This window comes from Akebia trifoliata, chromosome 4, assembly GCF_017979445.1.
Source record: "Akebia trifoliata isolate Shusen 1 chromosome 4, ASM1797944v1, whole genome shotgun sequence".
Classification (NCBI taxonomy): Eukaryota; Viridiplantae; Streptophyta; class Magnoliopsida; order Ranunculales; family Lardizabalaceae; genus Akebia; species Akebia trifoliata.
The window spans coordinates 2,719,705-2,731,639 of NC_141378.1; the positions used below are offsets into that span (position 1 = coordinate 2,719,705).

Genomic DNA, 11,935 nt, shown 5'->3' on the forward strand with positions numbered 1-11,935 from the left:
TCCCGAAACCACAAAAGTCACAGATCTTCATGAAATATATGATGGGAACATAAAGATTAGAGGGATTCCAAGTGGAATCAAATATTTTAACTCTATCCCTCAAGCTAGAGCGTACAAATCATGCATGCACAACTTGTTACATAAAACAGAAAATGGACTTTGGTTTAGCACCTTTGTAAATACATCACCTTCTTATAAAGTGTATTAGTGTTACAATTCGTTCTAACTCATAAGTTACTTAGACACCAAGATCTCAGAGATATCTTGTGAGTTTATCACCTCACTCAGTGTCATGGTGATTACCTTGTTGTAAATGCATACACCTTTCCTAATTACCTAATTTGATTTTTGTCTTACAGTACGCCAAACTATGAAAATAGTGATTTGGCAGGCCATTAAACAGTTAGGTATGCAACACCATTGATATCATTTGGATCTTTCTATGGAAAAAATTAGTCTTTCTCGACTTCGTATCAATGGCAGTTGGAAACAATTCAACTGGTCAAAAGCATATGCACTGAGATTGGAGGCTTAAATAACTCAAAAGCCTCAAAGTTAATAGCACTACCTAATTTAAATGCTGCATCGATTGGGATTCATGAGATTGTAACAGAGATTGTTCAAGCTTATCCAAGTTCAATTTGGAGCCTGGACAACGAACAGTGTACCATATTTCACCTAGCAATTTTAAATCGACATGTAAACGTTTTCAATCTCATATATCAAATGAGTTCATTTAAGCATTTTTCACTGGCAATTAGAGACAAGTCAGGCAACAACATCTTGCATATGGCAGTGAAGTTGGCACCTTCTACTCAACTCAACTCTTTCTTTGCTGCAGCTTTACAGACACAATGTGAAATATTTTTCATGCAGGTGGTGGAAAAAATTGTACAACCCTCATACAAAGAAATGACTGATTCAAAAGCGAGAACACCCAAAATAGTATTTACTGAGGAGCACATGAATCTAGTAAAAGAAGGAGAAAAATGGATGAAAGATACAGGACCTTCATGCATGCTTGTAGCCATGCTCATTGCTACTGTAATGTTAGCTGCAGCCTTTAGAGTACCAGGCGGCATTGTCTTTGCTATAGCAGATGCACTGTCATTATTCTCTTCGACCTCTTCAGTCTTGATGTTTCTATCTATACTCACTTCATGTTATGTGGAGGAAGATTTCCTACATTCTTTGGCTAAGAGGTTTATAAGTGGTCTTACCATCCTGTTCTTCTCTATAGCAACCATGATGATAGCTTTTAGCACAACTCTTTCTATCGTGCTTGGTCAAAAAATAGCATGGGTTGCCATTCCAGTCACTTTACTAGCCTGTGTCCCCATAACCTTCTTCGTATTGCTGCAATTTCCGCTCCTCGTCAACATAGTCCTTTCCACATATGGACCAAGCATTTTCCATAAGCAAAATAGAGATATATTCCACTAATCTATATACATTGTGAGAACTTCAAATTTATTTGTTATTCAAGTTTTTATGGTGTTACTATATACCAAATTCTATATTGAGATGTACTGATTTGTATATCAGAGAATATCAAAACAGAAGCTTAGATTATTGGGCTTTATGGTACAAGAGCAAGAGTGTCCAGGTAAGCTCAGTTGGTTGGTTTGTTCAATATTTAGGTCCAATAAGTGGTTAATAAAGCAATGTAGAAGTGTGCTCTATGAAATTGCATTCATCTGATGTTTTTTTTTATTGTCCATCATCGTCTACACCTTATCCCAATTAATGGATTGAGGGTTTTCTCAGATTGTCAACCGGTGCAAACTTTATCATATGACCCTTATCTACCATGAATGCCAAACATTCATTTCATTTAGCCCCTGAAATTTGTGATAAGCTTTGATGATGATGAAGGAGAATCTGATTTACTTGCATTTTAAAATTAAAAAAAAAATATTACAGTGTTCCACTCCCAAAACCCTTCCACCAATGATTGAACATTGTAGGAACTTGGAGTGACTCAATTCATTTCCAATAAGACCAATTTTTGTGTGTGTGTGTGTGTGAACAGTATTTTGCCAAACGATGAAGACATGGAATTATCTGACATTTTCCAGCTAATGCGATGGAGATTTAACAGGGCCTGGTGAGATGGGCCTTTGGTAGTTCTGTAGACGTGAACGAGTTCTTTCATATTTAACAAATCTGACTAAATAATAAAAATTGCATTTTTTATGCTGGTTCACGATTATAAATTGGGGAAAACTATCTTAGCTGTGCTAGTGGCTGGCTATTGAAAAGCTCAATAAATTATAATTGATTGAAAAAGCATCAAGACAAATTAAAGACGAGATGTAACGAATGCAGAAACTGTCTTGGGAAGACAATATATCATCAAATGATGTACAGGAACTACGGAACCATATACAAATCAACCCCTTATTTAACCCATCTTTTTTAACAATTTCAAAACACTTACATGTTAGTGTTAAACTTAAACAAGACTGGATGCATTTCAACCATTGAGCCATTGTGCTTCCCCCAACAATTCGATGAAATTGGATAAGAAAACTGAGTCATTGCAGTTGTTTCTCTCAGATAACCAACCCACCTCAAGATGAACATCAACATCCCTGAACAATATCCATGGGCAAGAAGTACCAGAGGTGCATTAAAACCGAATCATAGCCTACAAGAAAAACATAGATTATAAGACTTTCAAGAGAGAATCAATGGAGAAACGCCATACCTCCTCAGCTTAAGAACTTCATAATTCCTCCGAAGGTAATCAGCGTGGTTACTAAGGGCATTTTGCACGCACTGTTTGCCTACAGTTCTTGCTGCAGCTGCATTGAGTAAATTTTCTACTGAACCATGTTTCTTTAAGAGCCTGGAGCCAAATGTTGAATCCCAGGAACGCCATCAACCTCATCACCCACAACGCATCCTATATAACAACAGCTCCAAACAGAACGAATAATAAAAATATAGCTATGATATTGGAATGTCTGCTCATGAGAAAGCAAGAAAACAACAAGAAGTAAAAAAAAATGAGGACATTAATGAGATTCAAATTTGGTGTTGTCTGGCAAATCATTTTCTTACGGGTGGAGGAGTGAAGGATAAGAAAAGATTTGCTGCCCCAAGAGGCAAATCTCATTTTCTCCACTTTTTGTATTTGTTTTGCACTCAAACACAATTAAATTGAAGTTTTCCAGGTCAAACTATTTTCCTCACAATCTGTCATGCAAATTTTTTTTTTTTTTTTTATGAGTGTAAAATATTATGAGAAAAGAATGAGGAACAAAATACAAGAAGAGAAGGTTGAAGTAGTCCCTCAAAGAAAAGTAAAAACGAACAAAAATAGATCCAAAACAATAATGATTACATAAGGAATTTCATTTTAAAACAAAGTCATCAAAAGTAGTCCTCACAAACTCTATGTTTAATTTTGATCGAAGGTATAAAAAGCTCAAGATCTCTAAGAAAACGTCATGAGAACATCTCGCCTTACTTTTGAACACCCTGTTATTTCTCTCATTCCACAATTCACTAGCAATTGCAGAGGGAAGCATAGTCCAAAGGTATATTTTCTGGATGAGAAAACATTATTGGCCTACTCTACTAACAGCACTAAAAACATTCGAGGTAAGACCTAGTTAATATGGAATAGCCTATGGAAAATTGATCAAATATCACGAGAAAAAGAGTAATGAATTAAAATATGGTCAACCGATTCTCCATCCCTCAAACAAAGAGGACAACAGTTAGAAGTGATCCAACCTCGAGCAATCAAATTGTCCATCGTGAAAATCCTCCCTAAGAAGGCCAACCAAACAAAAAATAATATTTTAAAAGAGATTAACTTAGACCAAATGATGGGCTTCGAGAAGGATCGCTCAGCGAAAGGAATAAGTCACTTGTGGAAAAAGCAGACAGAGAATCTCAGATCTTCGCCCTCGTCCATTCATATCTATCATATTCTCAATCGTTGAGATGAAAAGAATACAAGAGATGAAGGAAATATACCACTTCTGTTAGCTCTCAATCATTAAAGTTTCTCCTGAACCCCAAATCCCAAATAGAAGTGGAGTCAAAGCAAACTAAACATTACTGGATCGAACAGTTCTTCTTTAGAAAACAAATGTACAAGGACAGAAATTGAGTTGTCAGAGACGATGTGTTACACTAAATATCTTCCCAGAATCTGATTTTGTCCCTCGTGCTCACTCTTAATCTAATCCCTCTCTCAAAGTCCTAGCTCACCTTAAGAATTACCTTCTACACACTGCAATCAAACATGCCTAAGTAATTTTCCCATTAATTTGAATTGAATAGGAAGTATACAAGCCATTTTTATCAAGGGGGGTATTTCAAATATTCTTAAGAACGTGGAGGAACTTGTATAAAAGAAAAATGTGAAGGGATATGTGTAAAAATTCTTAACGTTGAACATGGCGGACTCGAGCGGAGTAATGATGTGTCGATAAAATTATCTACCAAACTTAATACCGAGTTCTAAAACCATGAGTTAATTAGTATAATAACAATATTGAAGGTGATGAGGAGAAAGAGGAGGGCACTGAGATCATTTTCTAGTAGTCTATATAGAATTCAAAATGGGTTAGATTTGACCCAAAATTTGAGTGATCCAAAAAATTAAACCAAAAAAATGAGTTGAATAGAATTTGATGTCACTTGAACCAAGTTGGATCATGAGAAGGATATTGAGGTTATTTTTGATAGTGTCAACAACAAGACCAAGTTAGGGGCATATCATCAGTTTGGAAATAATAAAAAGGTATCTCAAACATTCAACAAAACGTCAAGGTTATGTATTTTTTTCGAAGACATAAAGCAATAAAATATAAAAAGGTGGCATAAACAAAAAAATTCGAAAAAGTAGAAGGTGTAGAATTAATATTTTGAAAACAAGAGGGGACTAGGGTTGGCTCTATAAGAGATAGTCCCACATCGCCTAGGTATCATGACTTTGGGTTGTATACAAACTTGGGGAAATCCTCACCTTACAAGCCGATTTTGAGAGGATGAGTTAGGCCCATCATATTCTTTTAAAGATGTTTGTAGATTGATAAAAGTCCATATTAAAGTCAATGATTGAGCCCATGATGGAGCCACATTGAGATCATTTAAGACCCAAAAGAGGCAATGGCCAATGATCGAACCCACAATGGAGCCTACATTGAATCGATTTCAAGGTCCAAAAGAGGTCATTCAATAATGTTTATTTTCCGGGTTGTCCATCCTTATTTGAGGTGATTTGATTTATTTCAAGCTATGTGATTATTGGGAGGTCTTCTTCAACAATGTGCATTTGGCATTGGCGACTCTTCTTTGACATCTTGTTCTATGAGGCCATTGATTTCAGCAAACTCACATTGATTGTTGATCCCCAATCACAATGAGTTTGAGGGAGGGTGTTAAGAGTATTAGGATTTGATGCATTGTAATAGGGTGTGATCTGATACACCATATCATCTCATTTAGTTTATGATTTAGATAGATATGGTTAGATTAGATTTTCTTAGATTTTGACTCTAGTTAAGATTATCTATGATTTCTATATAAACCCTAGTAAGATTCTTGTAATCACTATGAAGAGAATCAATCTAATATCCAATCTTTTTAGGTTCAATGGCAATTTTGAACCGATAAACGATTAATACATGAGCTCCTAAAAATGTTAAAAAGTCTTGCTTTTCAAACTAGAAAGTCCTTCTCTCAGTCTATGCTCGATTGACGACGTGGCATGGGCACAGTATCATAGATTCTTTTCCTTGGATACATAACTGCATTATTGGAGTCCCCTATTATCAAATATCAGCAGCACCTATGGACTATAGGGATGTTTGATGTGAAGGGTTCCCCATGATAATGATGGGCTTTTATGAGAAAAGTACTAATTATGCTAATTGCCATCTAAATATCATCATCTTCAACTACCAACTAGTTAAAAATCAAGATTTTTCTTATCAAAATTTATCTATTGAGATCAACTAGTCAAGTACCAACAACTAGTTAAAAATCAAGATTTTTCTTATCAAAATTTATCTATTGAGATCAACTAGTCAGGTATCGTATCACCACATGACCATAGGGACCCACTTTGGTCATGTCAAGTATGCTTATCACTTAAATGTCCTCGTTTTCTACCAAGTCTTAATCTTTTAAAAAAAAATCTTAGATTTTTGAGAGATTTACCGGGCAAATCTAACCGTTGCAATTTTATTTAAAAAACCTCTCTTTTGACAGTCTAACTGACAACTTCAAAGGAACCTTATTTTATCAAATTTGCTACTCATCAAACCTTATTTTATCAAGTTTGTTAACTAGCAAATATTGAAGTGGGGAATCCATGTCATAAATTTAAATTGGTGCAATTTATTTCTTACTTTGCAAACCTTTGAGTGGATTCTAGTCATATCAATTTTTGGTATCCAAAACCATGATGTGATGTTACAGGGGTTATAGAGCAAAAAATTCTAAGTATTTTTTATAATTTCACTATTGAATTTTAAGTTTAATTTGATAATTCGATGGTCTTCTATTTTCAACATCTTGGATCAAGTAAAAAAATTATACCTTTTCAAGTATACATATATTTGAATATGATTTTTTTCATGACATAAAAAAGGTTGTGGTGTAGGATCCATGTGGACCAATCAACACAAGTCAACGTGACTTTGGCACTCTTCTTCTTACTTATATTCTCCTTCTTCTTCTCTTCCCCTGCACCATATCTCTCGCTGTCGCTCTCCTGTTTTGTTATATTTGTGGGTGAGAAATGGAGTTGAATTTGAGCTTAGGCGAAACCAAAAAGGAAAGAGAGGAGAACACAAATTCGAAATCATCTAATAGAAAGAAAAGAAGGGTATCTGATGGTGAGCTTGTTCCTGTTCCTCGTAACACAAATCTTTCGCAATCATTTTCTCTGTTTTCATTTTTAATCGATTTTGTGAATGTAATATTTATCTTCTTTTTTTTTATATTGTAGGAAATTCTGAAGCATCAGGTTCTCTCTCTCTCTCTCTCTCTCTCCTATTGTATACTAATATCCAAATTTCGAGCGTGCGTTTATAAATAAAGAGTCGTGATAATCTGACTACCCACGCGGCGTACTCAATCGACTACCCTGACGTGAAGAACTCCGAGCGTAGGTTCTTTAGAATTCAGATCTGAAGAACCCTTCAGACCCATTTCGTCTCTTCTTCCCCATTTCTTCGTCTTGCTTGTCCAGATCTGATTGAAACAGTTACATCGGGTCGAATCGCATAGATTTCAAGTTCAGATCTCTATCTCTTCTCTCCAAAAGCATCAAGATGTTGAAGTGGATGGAAAGAGCTGCTTCGCTTGAAGAAGATCCAAAATCCTTAACAAGATCCTCAGAAATCATCTTCAGTTCCTTGGAAAAAATTGAATCCTCAATCTCTCTTAACTTTTTCTACATAAAACCCCTAAATCTCCTTCACCTGATCCATCTCTAAACCTTCCATTACTAAAAGATTCAAACTTTCAATCTGTTTCGAACTACGAAGATCTTTTAAGGATTTCTTTCAATCGAAATCCACCAAGAAAAGTTAGATTAATTAAATCAAAAACATCTTCTGAGAATCCTACAATGGGGCAAGAATCGGCGAAGCCCTATGCGTAGAGTTCCAGATTTGAACTCATTCCCTGCAAGAGGAGTATCGATCGAGAATCCTCGAATGAATTCTTCAGAAAAAGTTGCGTTTCAAAGCTTGGAGATAAGCTCAAGCAATCCAAGTAGCTTTAATGGAGACCAAGAGATCTCTCAGATCTGCTTTTTATTATTATTATGGCTGACATCGCAACTTCAGCCTTTAAACTTCTCTCCACATCAGGGTAGTCGATAGAGTATGCCACATGGAGTAGTCCAGTTATCACGTCTCATAAATAAATAAATAAATAAATAGAAGAGAGATTTACACCTAAAAGGGCAGACCTGTCTGATGCAATTTTATTATAAAAAACTACCTCATTTTTTCAAGATTGTTACCGAACAAAACGTTTACTTTATGAATCATACCAGCATGCCTAACTTTAGTAATATTTCAAAGTTTACCGAGGGTTTTGGTAACACATGGATTACCAAATTGAAAATCAACACCATATACTATTAGATTTCATGAAAAAAATCAGATTAAAAATAAAAAATCTTTTTTGAACTTAATCAAAGATGTTGAAAAAGAATAACTATCGAACTCACAAATTTAAATCTAAAATACGACGATGAAATTTAACTTTTTCGATTTTTTTTTTCAAAATTCGTAGAATGTTGTCTTTAGGAGCCTTGTGACAAGACTTGGTAAAGGAAGTTTCCCTTGGAGTTGTCAGACCTCCAGAAGTATTTTTGTAATAAATATACAACAATTAGGTTTATTGGGTAAATCTCTCTAAATATATGTAACATTGGGGGATATTTTGGTCCTTACAAAATATTTTTTATTTTGTTTTTTGACTAATGTTGTAACTTTCCACAAAATGAGGTCACGTACCATATATTAGGTATTGTGTTTCGGGAGCAAATCTTCTAGAGTACGATTCTCATGTAGCCCATATCAACATTTGAGGGTGTGCCACACCATCAAGATGATTGCATCCAATTGTTTAAATATAGGAGTTCAATGACCATCCATTTTCAAACACTTGACTAAGGCCACACACAAAAAAAAAAAATTGATAATTGTTTTTCAAATCTTATCTAAACCATGAATCTAAGAGGGCTGGTTGTTATTGTCCTTAAATGTCGTGTTTTATGGACGGTTGAACAAGAGCTACAAGGATCTGCTCCTTATGTTTTCACCATATATTTTATGAATATTTGACAGACCACCATATATTTATGGTGGCATGCCCCTGACTTCGGTCATTTGTTTAATAGATAAAAAATGACAAGGAACCATTAAGAAAAAAATAAAATTACTATATATGGACTATCAAGTTATCACCTAGAATTCAAGGACTATTAAGAAAGAAAGCCCTCTACCAAGGATCTTTAGGTAATTTTTCCTACATAAAATCCTGGTTCCTAGTCTTATAAGTTTTGGTTACAGGTATAAGATCCTTGGAACTGGAATCGATCCAACAAATAATTAATACCCATTTTATAAAATAAAATAAAAAGAAGAAGAAAGATAAAGTACACAATTATTTGCAAATGTAACGAAAATTAAAGATAGAGGTTCACATTTTCTAGTTCAAAGATAGCAGACAAAACTCCCTCTCATACAAAAAGAATCCCTTGGTCCTTAACTCTATTTGTAGTTTGTTGGGGATATTAGATGGAGTGGAATAGTAGGGTCTTTGAAGGGAAGGAACATGCCCTTCAGGAAGTCCTTGTGTCCATAGTTGGGCCTATATTCTATTCGAGAAAAGTTATCAATGAGTTATGGTGTCTTTTTAAGATTTTTGGTTTAAGTGGAATCTATTATGTTCGTCTTACAAAAAATTCAAATCGTTTTTCAGGTAGCAAATCATAAGATTATAGTCACATTGGGTGTAACCTTTGAATGTATCAGCTTAGGCTGATAAAGCCTTTTGAGTGGTAATACTAAGCTGAGTTCAAAACCTGCCTTCACTCTTGCGTACCAAAAAAAAAAAAAAACGAAATGTAAATGATTCTAAGGCACACCAACTTATATTTGGTTTTTCTTTCCTAGTAAAGATAAGCAATACGGACAAGTCTGAGAAATATTGTGCCACTTTTTTTTATAAGTTGATTGGCCCCGCTGGACAGCTTGTACTGTTATGGAGCAGTACTTCCTATTCAAACATTGTTAATAACAGATCTTGCCAAAATCTAAGGTAAATTTTTTTTTTTTTTTCCTTCCTCTATTAAAGATTGTTAGAGAATAAGATGAACTATATTAAAATGCATGAGATACATTTTATTATTGTTAGTGTATCTCACACAAATGGAAGGTTGTGATGAAGGATATTCTAAAATAGATATTGATATTTAGAATATATTAATTAGGATATTCTAGAATATTTATATTAGGTAGTTTTCATATATCCTGGTTGATGTAATGCCTATAAATACCCTATTGGGGCTTTTGTAATATTCATCCAAGAATTATCAATAAAATTCATATTTCTACATGGTATCAGAGCTCAAGCTCCATTGAGCACATCGTCGAACCTTAATCATTTTATTTACCTTATTAGTATTTTTTTTTTTAATAAAAATATCATCTTTCTTTATGTTCTGAACCTAGATATCTTATTTTCTTCTTTGCTATTATTTTAGTTTTTTTTTGTTTTTCCAATAAAAATCACAATTTCTTTTATATCTCTACAAATCTCCCAATTTCACACATTCATGCTACACATTCTCGATTTTTTTTTTTTCCATCTAAAATCTCTCCAAGAGAGTTCTTTCATTTAAATGGCACAATCCTACTTTTTTATGCTTCTGGGAAAGATCATGACAGATCTAGTCTAATAAGTCACCGGCTCCGACAGACTCAAAAAGAGCAGGATGCGACAGTGATGGACTTCATAGACAGACGGTGACCACCTGCAAGTACGATTGGCACTTCAACGATCAATGAACATATCCATTATTGAGATCAAGCAATTATTCAACAAAATCAATTGCATATTCCTTTTTCAAAGGACCATGCAATTGCGGGAGAATGTTAGAGAATAAGATGAACTGTATTAAAATGCATGAGATACATTGTATCATTGTTAGTGTATCTCACACACATGGAAGGTTGTGATGAAGGATATTCTAAAATAGATATTGATATTTAGAATATATTAATTAGGATATTCTAGAATATTTATATTAGGTAGTTTTTATATATCTTGGTTGATGTAATGCCTATAAATACCCTATTGGGGCTTTTGTAATATTCATCCAAGAATTATCAATAAAATTCATATTTCTACAAAGATCAACACTATTAAGAAGTAAGAAACGTGATAAGTAACATGTCCACATATTTTTCGTATAAATAAGATTGTTGGTCTACCGAACTGACTGTACTAAGCAAACAGAAGATATCAATATTGAAAATTTACTTTACACAAAGTATGCAATGTCACAACAAAAATAATTTTTTTGTAAGCAAGCAAGTGTTAACACCTCGCACCACTGTCATCACTTCTAGGACCAACCGACACCTCACTAAATCACTTGCACGGGTACCTATGCAGTGCAGTGTGGTGTAATGTCAGCTGCACTGCACATTCATAATATCGTTAGGACTCACATCCCTTCCAGAACCACAGAAGTCACAGACAACCTTCATGAAATATATGATGGCAACATAGAGATTAGAGGGATTTCAGATGGAATCAATCCTAGAGAAACCACCTCCTCTGCAGGAATTAGGAAGAACTTATATCATGTAGAGTAAATGAATACCGTTAAAAGATATGGAACTCAAAATGAAAGAAGACATTAGAAACAAAATAACAAAAAAAAAAAAAAAACGATTTCAACATATTCATCTGAGGCTAATAAAGTGGAAGAAGACATGAATAAGCAATTGAAACTCAACAGGAATTACACAAGAACAACAAAGATAAATTTATAAAACTCATATGGAATATATATGTTCCAATAGAAGATATGAGAAAAGGAGAAGGGACGAGTTGAACTATTTTTTTTTTTTGGGTGAGAGGAAGGAGGGGTTGATCTAATTAGGGTTCGGCCTCCTCTATTTTCTATTTATGGTATAAACTATTATGAAAAGAACATATTACATTTTTCGTTTAAGTGCATATATTCTAACACTACCCCTCAAGCTTGAGCATACAGATCATGCATGTGCAGCTGGTTACATAAACAGAAAATCGACTCTGGCTTAGTGACTTTGTAAATACATCACCAAGTTGATCAACCAACTTCTTATATGGTGGTACAACCCCTTCCGACTCAAAAGTTACGGTGACACCAAGTTCTCATAGATATCTACTAAAT

General features: G+C 34.4%; 1 long non-coding RNA gene across 3 annotated transcripts; it reads right to left on the reverse strand.

Moving 5' to 3' along the window:
• Positions 1 to 844: 844 nt before the first annotated feature.
• Positions 845 to 3,090, reverse strand: LOC147402942 (uncharacterized). 3 transcript variants are annotated; one of them, XR_015177372.1, is made up of 3 exons: positions 2,711 to 2,998; positions 2,441 to 2,594; positions 845 to 1,356 (listed from the first exon to the last, which is right to left on the reverse strand). It is a non-coding gene; the product is annotated as an uncharacterized LOC147402942 (long non-coding RNA). The 3 variants fall into 3 exon arrangements; XR_015177371.1 differs by having other exon boundaries at positions 845 to 1,386; XR_015177370.1 differs by lacking the exon at positions 845 to 1,356 and having other exon boundaries at positions 2,317 to 2,594; positions 2,711 to 3,090.
• Between the last annotated feature and the right edge of the window lie 8,845 nt (positions 3,091 to 11,935).